Source organism: Macaca nemestrina, chromosome 2 (assembly GCF_043159975.1).
Source record: "Macaca nemestrina isolate mMacNem1 chromosome 2, mMacNem.hap1, whole genome shotgun sequence".
NCBI lineage: Eukaryota > Metazoa > Chordata > Mammalia > Primates > Cercopithecidae > Macaca > Macaca nemestrina.
In genome coordinates this window covers 128,561,484-128,574,845 of record NC_092126.1, presented here as the reverse complement: position 1 = coordinate 128,574,845, position 13,362 = coordinate 128,561,484, and the positions used below count along the sequence as shown (strand labels likewise).

Here is a 13,362-nt window from a genome sequence, read left to right as displayed (position 1 = left end):
TTCTCCTCTCCCCCTTCACCAAATTACTTCTCACCATGGTTACCTCCACATTCCTAAATCCAACAGACATTCTTTAGTCTTCATCTTAGTTGGCATCCGAGCATCACTGGTACTATTGCCTACTGTACCTTCCCTTTCTCTGATTTCTGGGCACAATTCTCTCTGTTTTTTTTCCTAGTGTTCCTTGTCCTTCTTTGTAGGTTCTTCTTTTGCCCAGCCATTAGTTGTTGGAGGTCCTAGGCCCTCTCTTCTTATTCTGATTTCTCTACCCAGTGATCTCATCCACCCCTGTGGTTTTCAAGTTGCATATATACTCAGATGACTCATGGTTTTATCTCCAGTCTTGATCTTGCCCTTAACTCCAGATCCATATATCAACTGTCTACTTACCATCTTTTGAATGCCTTGAAGGTACCTCACATTCAGCATGTCCAAGACTGAGCTCATGATCTTCTCTCCCAGGCCTGGTCCTCTTCCAGGGTCTCTCTCGCTGAACAACACCACTGTTCTGTTTACTTGTGCATGCAGAAGCCAAACAGCTAATCTCTCCCTTAACCCCCTTATTCATTACCAAGTTCTACTGACTTCACTGACTAAATCTCTCTTGAATCCCATCTACCTCTGTCTACCTCCTTGGTCATTACCTTAGGCCATGCCACAATGATGTCTTTTCTGAACACTGCAACTTACCCTTGGACTGATCTACCTGCATCCACCCTAGCCTCTCTACCATCTTGTCTCTACCCTGCATTTTCAAAATGTAAATTGCATCGTGTCACTCCCAAGCTTAGAATCCTTTCATTATTTTTCATTCTTCTTAGGACACAGTCAGAAATCTGCCCCATAACTCACCAGGTGCTACCTAGTCTAGGGGAGTGGTTCTCAAAGTGTAGTCTTAGAATACATCAGCATCACCCAGTAGTGTGCTTTGAAATTCAACATCTTATGTCTCACTTTAGATCTGCTGAGTCAGAAACTCTGGGGAAGGGGTCCAACAGATTGTGTTTTCACAAGCCCTCCAAGTGATTCTGATGTATATACTCAAGTCTGAAAACCACTGCTCTAGGGCCCACCTACCTTTCTGGCTATATACAGCCTCTTGCTTTCACCATTCCAGCCTCTCATAGCTTGCTTTTATTCCCTCATCAAGCATATGTTTCCTCTTACCACAGGGCCTTTGCACAACTCTTCCTTTTTCCTTGAGCACTTCTCCCTCTTCTCCTTCCCTAGTTAATGTCTACTCCTTCCTCAGGTCTCAGCTCAATACAGCTGCCTTGGACCAATTTCTCCTAATGATATATATTGCTCCTTTATAATACTTAAAACAGCTGTGTATTTGTCATTTTTGTATGGTTATTGATTAACATCTATCTCCCCTACTATACTATAAACACCAAAAGAATTGAGATGGTATGTATTTTTGCTTATTATCTGCACTATTTAGTTCTAGGATAGTAATAGTACATACTCAGATATTTGTTGAATGAATGAATGAATGAATGAACTTTCCCTTATAGTCTCTGCATACTGTTTGAGAGCACAGGCATATTGGAATCCTCATGGGCAGCTGCCAGTGTCCTCATTTTATAAAATGGAGATACCTACCTCATAGACTGGTTGAGGCAATTATATGAGGTAATACATAAACAAAACCTAGCACAGGACTGGGCACACAAGTCCTTCATAAATCTTAGCTCTGATCATTATTATTATTATACTCTATTATTATTATTTCAGTTTCCATACTCTCCCTCAATCGTAATGGTTGAGTGTGGTTGGAACCAAACAGTATAATTCTTGGTAAATATGTACATTTTAAAATTATGAGATGAAAATAAATGGTTGTGCATTTTCTCCATTTTTAAAAAAAATTGTGTATCACCCAATGTATTTGTCCCAGAAAGTTCTTGTTAGCCCTGTCACTGGTTTCTAATACCATTCATTTATTAATTCAGCAAATAATTAGGGAATACCGTGATGTATTGTGCTGGATTCTAGGGATGCAGTTATGACCAAGATAGGCATGGATCCACATGGAGTTCACAGTCAAGTGGAGAATAAGATATTAATAGTGCAGTGGGGAAATACTTCACCACAGTGCCACTGAAAATGATAAAGACAAGTACAAGGTCCTATGTGTTTGTGAAACTGGAGGACCAATAGGCAAAGTGGGGATTTTCCACCTTGAGGCCACCTTTGGCTTTCAGATAGAAGCCGCCTGACATAAACCAAACTAACTGGTGTTCATGGCAGCATGTTATACAAACCAAATAGGTGAAATTGATGCATTTCTCCCAATCTGAATCAAACTGGTCTCAATATGTGTTAATTCGGTGTGTTCCTATGAGCAAGGTTTCCATGAAAACCAGCTAAAAGGGGAACACAGCTGGGAGCAGTGGCTCACACCTTTTATTAGTCCATTTTCATGCTACTGATAAAGACATACCTGAGATTGGGTAATTTATAAAGAAAAATAGGTTTAATGGACTCACAATTACACGCGGCTGGGGAGGCCTCAATCACGGCAGAAGGTGAAAGGCACATCTTACATGGTGGCAGGCAAGAGAGAAGTGAGGCAAAAGGGGTTTCCCCTTATAAAGCCTTCAGATCTTGTGAGACTTACTACCACGTGAACACTATGGGGGAAACTGCCCCCATGAATCAAGTATCTCCCATGGAGTCCCTCCCACAACACATGGGAATTATGGGAGCTACAATTCAAGATGAGATTTGGGTGGGGACACAGCCAAACCATATCATGCCTGTAATCCGAGCACTTTGAGAAGCCAAGGCAAGTGGATTACTTGAGCTCAGGAGTTTAGGCCTGGGAAAGGAGAAACCCTGTCTCTACAAAAAAAATTACAAAAATTAGCTAGGCATGGTGGCACACACCTGCAGTCCCAGCTATTTGGAAGGCTGAGGTGGGAGGATTGTTTGAGCCCAAGAGGTTGAGACTGCAGTGAGCTATGGTTGTGTTACTGCACTCCAGCCTGGGTGACCAAACGAGACCCTGTCTCAAAAAAAAAAAAAAAAAAAAAAGGGAAGTGGGGAGCAATATAAGGGAAAAGCCAGGTGGGAAGCCTGCATTATTAAAATGCCTCCCAGTTGCTTTCTATGCACACTTAGCATTTGAAAACTATTCCTTTCTAGGCCCTCTGCCTGATTTCCCTTTGGCTGGCTCTGATTTCTTTACCACTCTGAACACCTGGGGCCGAGGCTCTTTTTCATAGTAGTTTGAAAGCAATCCTTTCTCTTTCTTTTTACTCAGTTTGATCCAGGCCTTAATCTTTGAACAGCATCAAATATTCTTTGCCATTTGATAAAGCTGGGGTTGGAGGAATCCAGAGTTTTCAAAAGCAGGTCTTGCGTTACCGTTGGAGATCCAGTGAGTCTTTCAGCAAGACTAACTCTTAAATCATCCAGGCTCAATTAGTTTATTTCAAAGAAATACCCAGGTGTTGTTTGACCTTCAAACATATGGGCTGCTGAAGTAAATGAAAGTCTTGCCTGTTCCCATAATGCTGAGGGAACTAGATGGGGCAATTCATTTTCATATTCTCTGAGTTTTGAGGAGGGATTATTAGGTTTGGGCTAAATGAATCATTTGCTTTAGTAATATACTCAGTAGTGGGCTGCAGTTGCCTTGCTGAGGGTACAACCAGATGTGAGCTGTCACTAAGCACCACTAAAATAGGGAGAGATAGGTAGAAAAACTGGGCCACTGTAGGTGGAGCTTGAGCTCTGAGATGTGGGGATAACAACCTAGGCTACAGGGAGAATCAATAAGGTAGGTGGATCATTGTGTGCTCTGCGCAGTTGCTTGACAGCGGGGAGGTGTTGGTACTGCGGAACCAGGGTGGCTTTTTTTTTTTTTTTTTTTTAACCTCTTTCCAGCACTACGAGTGGGCACTATCCTTTAAGACTAAGACTCCTGACTTGGTATGCAAAGATTTTTTTTGGTTTTTGTTCAGACCGTTCTACCCAGAGTTGTTGGGGTTTTAGTATAGCGGCCTATGTTTTTGTACCTTACATGTTTTCTAAGAATTGGAGCTGCGTTAAAAAAAATTGTTCAGTAGCCAAGTGTATGTTTTTGGAGCTAGAAAGACCTGGTTTCAAATCACAATCCCTCCCGCTTATTAGCTGTTTGACAATAGGAAAGTTGCTTAACTTCTCTGAGGCCCAGTTTTCTCAGGTATAAAATAGCGCTGATAATATTTTAGCATTTCACAAAGTACATTTCAATGAAATTTTAATTTGCATCCAATCAAAATGGGATTTAATGATCAAATACATCTGGAAAACCCTTTAGACTGTTTTCCTCTATCTCAGATATGATAATGCATATTTTCAGATTAAAGTCCCTGGGAACTTGTGCAGGAAATGAAACTGTTTAACCCCAAATGTGAAAATGTAGTTAAGATCAGGAGGCTTTTTCTTTTGTAGAAATACAAATGATCTCATAGCATGATTGTAAGGGTTAAATAAAAATTTAATATAAATGCTTTTCAGAGCATCTGGGTCATAGTAATCAAAAGTAGTGAGAATTATCAGTGTATAAATATTATTGAGGATTTTTGTCTTCAAAAACAAAACTAAATTTGATACACCTGGGTTTTGACCACAGACATTAACTGTATCAGCATTTGCCAGTTGGAAGTTTACAGAATTCAGCTCTCACTGGTGGCTACTGGAATGGTTGCGATTTATTGAGTGGCTACTATGTGTCAGGGAATCCATTAGGTACCTCAGTAGAGAGTCATCAATATATTTAATGGTCCCAACTACTCGACAAGCTAGATATTATTCTTTCGTTCATAGATGTGGAAATTGAGGCTTAAAGAGAATAAGCGCACTGCCCAAGGCAGTGTAGACACTCAACTGTGGAGGTTGGAAATTAGCTTGATTTTTTCCGACCAAAGCCCTTGACTATTCTCAGCTGGCATTTTACAAACCCTGGAAGATATTCGCAATAAGCCTAATTGAAATCAACCACCTGACCAACGTGAGGCAGCACAGGACTAAATGTGTTGGGAAGGTCACACTTCAGCCACACCAAAAATGTTTCCTTTATGGAATTCAGCTTGTTCACTCATCCCAAAGACTTGCACACATCGTTCCCTTTGCCCAAAGCATTCTCCCTGTGTTGTCTTTCTTGGCTGTCTCTCACTCATTCTTCAGGTCCTGGGACTGATGTACTTCCTCCAGAAAGTCATTCCTAACTCTCCAAGTCACAGGCAATGCCTCTTCCATAGACTCCCTTAACACTCTGCACTTGCCTTGTCACGGCTCTTTCTCACTGTCATGCCTTTCACTTGTCCATCTTCCCAACAAACTGTGAGCAGGAACCAGGTCTCTGTGAGCATTGTGTCCCCAGCACATCACACATAGTACTGCATAGACATTTACTGACGAATGAATGGTGTTCATTCAAAACCTCTATGGGAAAATTATTTATACCTTAGATTAATAAGAAATGGGACAATAATTTGTTGAATAAGTATCACCTATTTGGTATGCAAGAGCTTCAAAAACATGATTTAATGGAATATTTGGCAATAGAATGTTGAAAATCCCTGCATTAAACAATACCTGCTACTAAACTATAAGGAAACCTTTGTACTACGGTGGAGATTGTTGAGAGATGGGGCATATTTTGGCTGAGTCTATAGAAGAGTGCACAGTTTTCCAGGTTCAGAAACTTATTTTCTAACAGGACTCTGAGTTGGAGGTGGTAGAGGTGTGCAGTGGTGCGATCTCGGCTAACTGCAACCTCTACCCCCCAGGTTCAAGTGATTCTCATGTCTCAACCGCCCAAGTAGCTGGGATTACAGGTGCGTGCCACCACACCTGGCTAATTTTTGTATTTTTAATAAAGACAGGGTTTCACCATGTTGACCAGGCTGGTCTTGAACTCCTGGCCTCAAGTGATCTGCCCACCTCGGCTTCCCAAAGTGCTGGGATTATGGGCATGAGCCACTGTGACCGGCCTCTCTCTCATTCTTAGAATACATTTTTAAAGTCCTGGTTGTTATTACCATTACAGTTGAGAAAGCATAGGCTTTGAGAAGTTTTGCAATTTGACAAAGACACACAGCTAGAGTGGTGGAGCAAGCATTCAAATCCAGTTCTGTCTGCTTCCAAAGTCCATTTTGCCCCACTTATGCTGCCCTATCTTCTAAGATATGAGCTTTCTTCTCCATGGGAGTTACACTGACAAAGTAATTAGTACTGGATCTTGGTGAATAAGTTCCCTCTGGAAATTAATCTTTGCAGCAGAAGGGTCCAGTGAGCTTAAAAATCAAGGCAAATATGCTTAAACGTTCTGTATTCTCCTCCTATTTAGGCTATTGTGTCATCTTCCTCAATGCCAAAAATATTCTGATGGTGACAACAAGAAATATTTATTAATGTCAGAACACCTATTTCCTTTGTTAATTCTGAATCTGCACTTAGCCAAATCTAATTCTCCTTAGGTTCCATTTTTTTCCTTGTTGATCGAGAGTACCCAATGTTAGGTTTACTCTAATTTGACATTAGTTATGGTTTTGTATGCAGGGAATCACCCTGGTTTTAAGGGCCTGCCTATCTCAAAGGTTGATGGATTATCTCCTGCAAAGATTTCTATAGATGAATTCTTAGAAGCATTTGATTTTGATCTTATCTACTTCATGGCATAACTGGAAGGCAAGGGGAATGTGGGAGATTGATTCCTTTGAGCACGTTCTCAAAAAGTGGCATATTTTCAATCATATATTATGGTAATATCTTGACATGTTAGTTGTTTTGGTTAAAATGAAAAGATGTTAGGGAAGCAACACGAAAGCAAAGGGTAAGCCTGTTCGCTACATAGTGGAAACATCAATGCCAAATGAGAAGTTAGAAAAGCTAACCAAAGCCTGTCATCATTTGTGATGCATGCTCCTCACCACAAAGGTCAAAGGCGTCCTTGCTCCCTGCTTGTGCCCCCTAGCTTCAGAACCTGACCATGCAGCCCATCTGCCCATGCAGCTGACTGTGACTGACAGGCACTAATGAGTATCAAGTGCTTGGCATGGGGCAGGGCACAGCACTACAGCACTAAGGGAGGATTTTTATTCTGTCCATTTCACTTCTTGAGATGATCTATTCTTATTTGGTTTCTACGTTCTAAAGGTTTAATTGGGGGTTTGAGTCTCCTTTTGATGATTCATAGGCCAATGCCTAAAGGAGTGGGCCCTTCCCAGGCTTCATTCCCATTTAAATGAAGAGACTCATTTTTCTCAGAGTTTCTCAAAGCTTTGAGGAATCCCTGCCTGAGATTCACCTGGGGTACCCCCTTTTTTTTTAATGTCCCCATTTACAATACCTGCATTTTGGAGAGTGAGTTTAGAACTTTAATGAGCTCCTCAAGGGTGACTTCTTAGCAGTTCTTCAGCCTTATGACCACTGGCCAGGATTCAGAGAAGGGAGGAGCTGGGAGAGGCCTGGGAGGTCATATAGTCAGTTAATCCCTGTTATTTGACAGATGAGGTAAACCGAGGCACAGAGCAGAACCAAAGTTGTTGACAGAGCTCAGGCAAGACCCGAGTGTGGGCTCTTCAGATCTCTCCCAGGCTCCAAGGCCAAAATCACCTTTCTAAACTGTAGTTGACATTTCCTTTACAGCTCTGGAAGCAGAGTATGAATTTGTTCTACAAGCCTATATTTTATAAGGACGAAATGGTAACTTATTGAAGTGCCCATTGCAGTACCATCCGCTTTTGATCTCAAGCAGTAACATCTCAATTAACCTATTCAAAATTGCTTTGTGATCTCTCATTGTCTTCAGAGTAGGGTTCAAGTGGGTAATAGCCCCTCTCTGTGATTGGCACTCCCTTCTCCAAAGCATCTGTCATTCTTCTCCTCTCCTCCACCTACTTCACACTCTACTCTCCAGATAATAACTTTTTTCAGTTTGAGAGAGCCGTATTCATTCCTCTCAAGGGTTCACACATGTATTCTCTCTGCACTGTTTTTCTAGCAAAGCTATTTTGGATGTCAGGTGATATCTTTTCTCCTCTGGAAAGCTTTCTCTGACCTCCCAAGTGCAGGTTACAGACATTCCCAGGAACCTACCTTGCACGCTATGCAGCTCCTTTCAAATGGATTGATACCATGTTGCAATTGTTTTTATGTTTTTCTCCCCAAATATATTTTATGTTCTACAGGACAGGAAGCATGTTTAATTGAAGTGTACCTAGGACACAGTACCTGGCACCTAGAGGCACCTAATAAACTATACACCAAATAAATGGCGGGATTGGTAAATGGTAGAAGGTGATGTGGGTTAGGGCAAGCTGGGGTCCATCATGAAAGGTTTTGGTTCTGAGTAGAAGATGCTTGTCTGGACCTAGTCCATGACAATGATCCATCTGAGGCTTCTTGATAAGGGTGTAGGGGGAATATTACCCTGGCAGCAGTGAGGAGCTTGACTGGGAGTGCAAAGAAGCTAGAAACCACATGAGAATTAGGATGTGGCTGCCACAGTCCAGACTCAAGGCCATGACAGTAAGGAGCAGGCCTATGGCTGTAGGAATGATAAAGAAATGAATTCATCCCAGAAATGCTGCTTGTGAAATAAGAGCACTTGATAGAAGAGAGTCAAAGATCATTCCTAGAGGGATCATCCTTTCTTTCACAGGTTTATTAATTTATTAATTCAGCAAACATTGATTGAGGTAAAAGGCACTGGTGTATAGCAGAAAATAAAACAGACATGGTCCTTGCCCTCCTGAAAGTAAGATAAATAATAGATAAGTAAACCAAAAGAAGGAGTGCTTAATATAACCAGCAAGGAATCAACTTCATGAATGAAATTCAATAATTCATGTAAAGCATTTGGTACAGTGCTTGCTTGGCATGTAGTAAAAACTCAGTAAATATTATCAGGTTCCTCTCCTCCACCAATCATCTCATGAAAATAAAGAGATCTTCTGTTGTGTCTCATAGCTATTAAATGAATCACAATAATGGCTGCCATATATCAAGTGCCTATTACATACCAAGTTCTATATCATGGGCTTTGCATGTACTATCTTCTTACAACAACCTTGTAAGATAGCTACAATTATCCTTTTTCAGATAAGGAATCAGAAGCTAAAATAAGTTAATTTTCAAAAATTTCCAGTGCTAGTAAAGAGAAATCCTTAGGCGTGCTCATCTCACAAATTCTATTCCCTTTCCATTGTCAAATATGGTTGCTGTCAACTAGTGTTTTGACCATCTGCTTTATGATGGATCTGATGGGTTCTTTCGACTTAGCTATCCACTCAGGTAACTGAAAGAACATGCAAGTAATAAGGAGTAAATGGAAGCAATTACATATGGCTCAGCTACCCACATCCAGGCATGGACAACTGTGTGCTCCTTCCTGACTTCCAATGTACATCTTTGAACTGAGAAGACATTTGAATAAAGTCATTCTGTGACTCTTTGAAGAAAGTGTTTATTTCTGTATGTTTGGAACTCTTAGATCATAGAGCATCTACATTATTGTTTAACTCAAATTCTGAGTGCCTACAGTGTTAGGACAAAGAGTGTAGGCTCTGTTGACGTCCTGTCTTTAGTAAACTGAAATTGAACAGGTCACTTAATACATTCTAAGCCACATTTAGTTATTTATAAAGTTGGAACAAATAGGATCATAACAGAAACACTATCTCATAGGATGCATTTGGGATTTAATGAGTAAAAATAAAGTATATTCTTAACTTGTGGCAATTTTGCATTTAGCAATGTCTGGAGACATTTTTGGTTGCCACAACTTGGGGAATGCTGCTGGTGTCTAGTGAGTAGAAACTAAAAATGCTGCTAAATATCCCACTTTGCAGGAGACAAACCCCTCAACAAAGAATTATCTGGTCTAAAGCATTACTAGTGCTACTAGTGCCAGAGTTGAGACACCCTGATGTATATCCTAGGAACACTTGGAAAATCCCCTGGAAACACTCAGATGCATGATACCCAGATGAAAATACATCTAGGGTATTGACTAAATATTTCACTTTTCATCTAAATATTTTGAAGTCATGAAAAGAATATTTCCATTTGGGATGTGGTGTGGGGCGGTAAAGTTCTTTGTCAGTTGTTTAAGAGTTTCACAAAGCTGAATTCGCATCAGACTCTAAGTTCTGTTTCTTTCATTTCAGGAGTGGTTCACATATAACATCACTTTGGGAATGGAGGTTTATTTGTTTTTATGTAGTTCTGTGTAACTTAAAAGCATCTTGAATTATTAAACCAGTTATTTTCCAGGCCTGCAAATGTTTTCAGCATGTCGCCCTGTTTCCCTGAGTCAGCACATAGTATTGTGTCTTGGAAGACCTCACTCAAAACCATTTCCTTAAAATGTTGCTATTTTTCTTTTGGATTGTTATATTTGGGGTGCTTATTCTGACCAAAGAGGGCATGTTTCTCCCAGATCTCCTCATTTAAGGACCTGTTGGGAATTCTACTCAGGGTGAAAAGGGTACAGACCATAATTTCAGGCTAAAGAGGATCTTAAGGGGTCATTTAATATTTTCCCCTGATGCACTGGACTCTTGCTTACTTCCAGCCAGCAGCCAAACCATAAGGTAAATCTTCCAGCTCACATTTTATGAGACAATAAGAGTACTTTGAATTACAACTAAAAAATTCTTTTTCTGCTTCAGAGCCAAATGTTTTTACAAGAGGCAGAAAAAAAAAAAAAAAGAAGAAGAAGAAGAAAAAGAAAAAAACCCGCTCAAGTCAAACTGATGAAAACCAGTCAAAATATGTCCTTGCTGTGGCTGATACAGCGCTCCTGGCTGGTCCCAAAACACAGAAGGCGTCTTCAGGCACCACCACTCTCCACACTGACTAAACTAGATTTGTGTCAACTGCTTGAAAGCTGCAGTCCTGCACCACACATTTCCTGAGATTATTATTGAGAATTATCAGACCTGTTTTGTTCATTACCAGGAAGCTGAAAAATGACTTGCAAAAAGAGGCTGAAAGCTTTCTACAAGCCAGTACAGGCTGACTTTTAAATAAAGCTCTTGAATCCATCATGCAGGGGCTAAAACCTCAGGGAAGTTATCCTTCATAATAACTCCATGGAAATTTCTATTGAAATCCATGGGCCCCCTAGGGATGGTTAGTCCCCCCTCCCATCTAAGTTTGTTCACTTAATATGCACTCATCTCATATGATTTGCTTTTAAGGAGCAAATGTGTTCATTCTTAATTTTTATTTTAAACAATATTAACTCATGCAGAAGCAAGAGAACGAGATTTTCCCCTCTTAATGTCAAGAAATTTGAATTCTGCTTAAGGAAATCATGCAATTATATCCTGTGAGAACTGAAGACCTACCTCATCATCCAATTCAGTTTCATAGACCCAGAGAGGATCCTAAGATACCCAAACTAATTATGCCTGAATGAGGAATAACGGAGCCCAGCCAAAGATCTTTGTGCTGTAATACACATGGCACCCGAGGTCTTACTGATGTTAATTGTTCTCTTTGTTGTTTTCATCTGAGACTAGACTGTCCAGCTCTTATTTCTCCTGATATTCCTAACAGTTCATTAATAATCCCTGTCCCCTTCATCCCCATCTGACTTTGAAGAACCTGAATTCATCTAGGCTTTGATTAGTGGTAATTATTTACCTGTCAGACTCCAGCTGGAGTGCATCACCGAAGCTGAGTCACATAGCTTTGCTTCCAGTGACTGCTTTCAAACAATTAAATCAGAGAACCACCTGTGTAAATATGTAATATTTGGTGATAAGACAATGATTAGGCAATGCAGCCTGAGCTGAACTCGTGAAAAATACTGAATATTTCTCCCTCGGGCTTTTTACACATGCCTTTAAGCATTTCTGATCTCAAGAACAAGGTCAGGTTATTTTCCCACCCTTCCTACACCTTGTTTGTTTGGAAAATGTAGCTAATCTAATATCTCTAGATTTGGTTTGTTTGAAAGCATTAAAATTTTAAGGGAATCATCTCATGTGCAAGCTGAAAGAGAGGTTGAAATAGGGTGAAACACTAACCAATAATTTTCTTTTTCAGAGCCAAAAAGTCGACGTCAACAGATAAACTGACAATCGAAACTCATTTTGGACAATGGTATCTGTCGTTATTTGTATTTAGTACTTCTTTGGTGGGATTGCAAAGGTAGGATCATGGCAGGAGCAAGAGCTTTGTAGTCAGATAAACCAGGGATTTGAATTATCACTTTAGCACCTAGTAGCTATGTGACCTTTAGCACATTTTGAGCCTAGGTTCCAAATCTGTTTAAAAAAAAAAAAAAAAAAAAAAAAGAGACGTAATTCCTAACCTTATCTACCATGTCATGCCACATGTAAATTACTGAGCTCTCTTCCTGCTAAGCAAACATCCACTCTGCCCCCACTCCAGAATAATAGACCAGAAAATCTATCTTCTTTAGCAAGCCACAGTCTTACACTGTTGGTGATTTTTAAAAGTTGCTTTTTGGTGGAGAACAGTAAGCAATAAGTGATACTGCCAGAAAACAATTCTGAAATTTCCTTCTTTTCTGTCAAACAGTACACTGCCCTACATTTGGCATTTGTTCCTTCTTTAACAGAAATTCATGTAGACTAACCATAGAAAAGATCTTTTCAGTTCTATAGTTGGACATTGAAACATACTGACCCTACCTATCAGTTGCTTAGGTTTTTGCTGTTTCAATCTGAAATTTTTTGGCAGAAGGGCATTCTCTGGGTGGGACTTCATGGACCCACTCCTATTGTATTCCCTTTGCATCTATGGGGTATCACTTTATGCAAAACTCAAAGCCCTGCTTCATTACTTCCTAAACTCTGTGATCTTGGACAAGTTATTCTTTGTGCTTTGGTTTCTTCAATTGCAAAATAGAAATAACCAATGAGTAAGATTATTCAGAGAATTCAGTGGGTTACACATAAAGGACTTAGAATAGTGATTTGAACAGAGACAACAGTAGATTTTCTTCCTTTTTTTTTCACATTTTGGATGCAGAGGGTACATGTGCTTCTTTGTTACATGAGTATATTGCATATTGTTGGGGATTGGGCTTCTGGTGTATCCATTACCCAAATAGTGAATATTGTACCTGGTAGGTAATTTTTCAACCCTCACCCCTAACTCTTCTCACTTTTGGAGTCTCCAGTGTTTATTATTTCCATCTTTATGTCCATATGTACCCATTGTTTAGCTCCTATTTATAAGTGAGAACATGTGGTATTTGGTTTTCTGTTTCTGAGTTAGTTCAGTTAGGATAATGGCCTCCAGCACCATCTATGTTGCTGCAAAGAGCATGATTTCATTCTTTTTTATGGTTGAATAGTATTCTCTCTCTCTCTCCCTCCCCTCCTT

General features: G+C 40.1%; 1 long non-coding RNA gene across 10 annotated transcripts in view; it reads right to left on the bottom strand.

The window, feature by feature from the left end:
- LOC105483454 (uncharacterized) overlaps positions 1 to 13,362 on the bottom strand; it is a 379,659-nt gene that overhangs the window by 28,838 nt on the left and 337,459 nt on the right. For 3 of the 10 annotated variants that reach the window (XR_011620135.1, XR_011620147.1, XR_011620137.1), the window contains one exon: positions 261 to 11,741. The exons of 1 other annotated variant lie outside the window; for it this stretch is intronic. This is a non-coding gene — a long non-coding RNA (uncharacterized lncRNA). Of the gene's footprint in view, positions 1 to 260; positions 11,742 to 13,362 lie in introns of those variants that run through there. 6 more of the 10 variants (XR_011620152.1, XR_011620153.1, XR_011620136.1 and 3 more) reach the window with 5 other exon arrangements.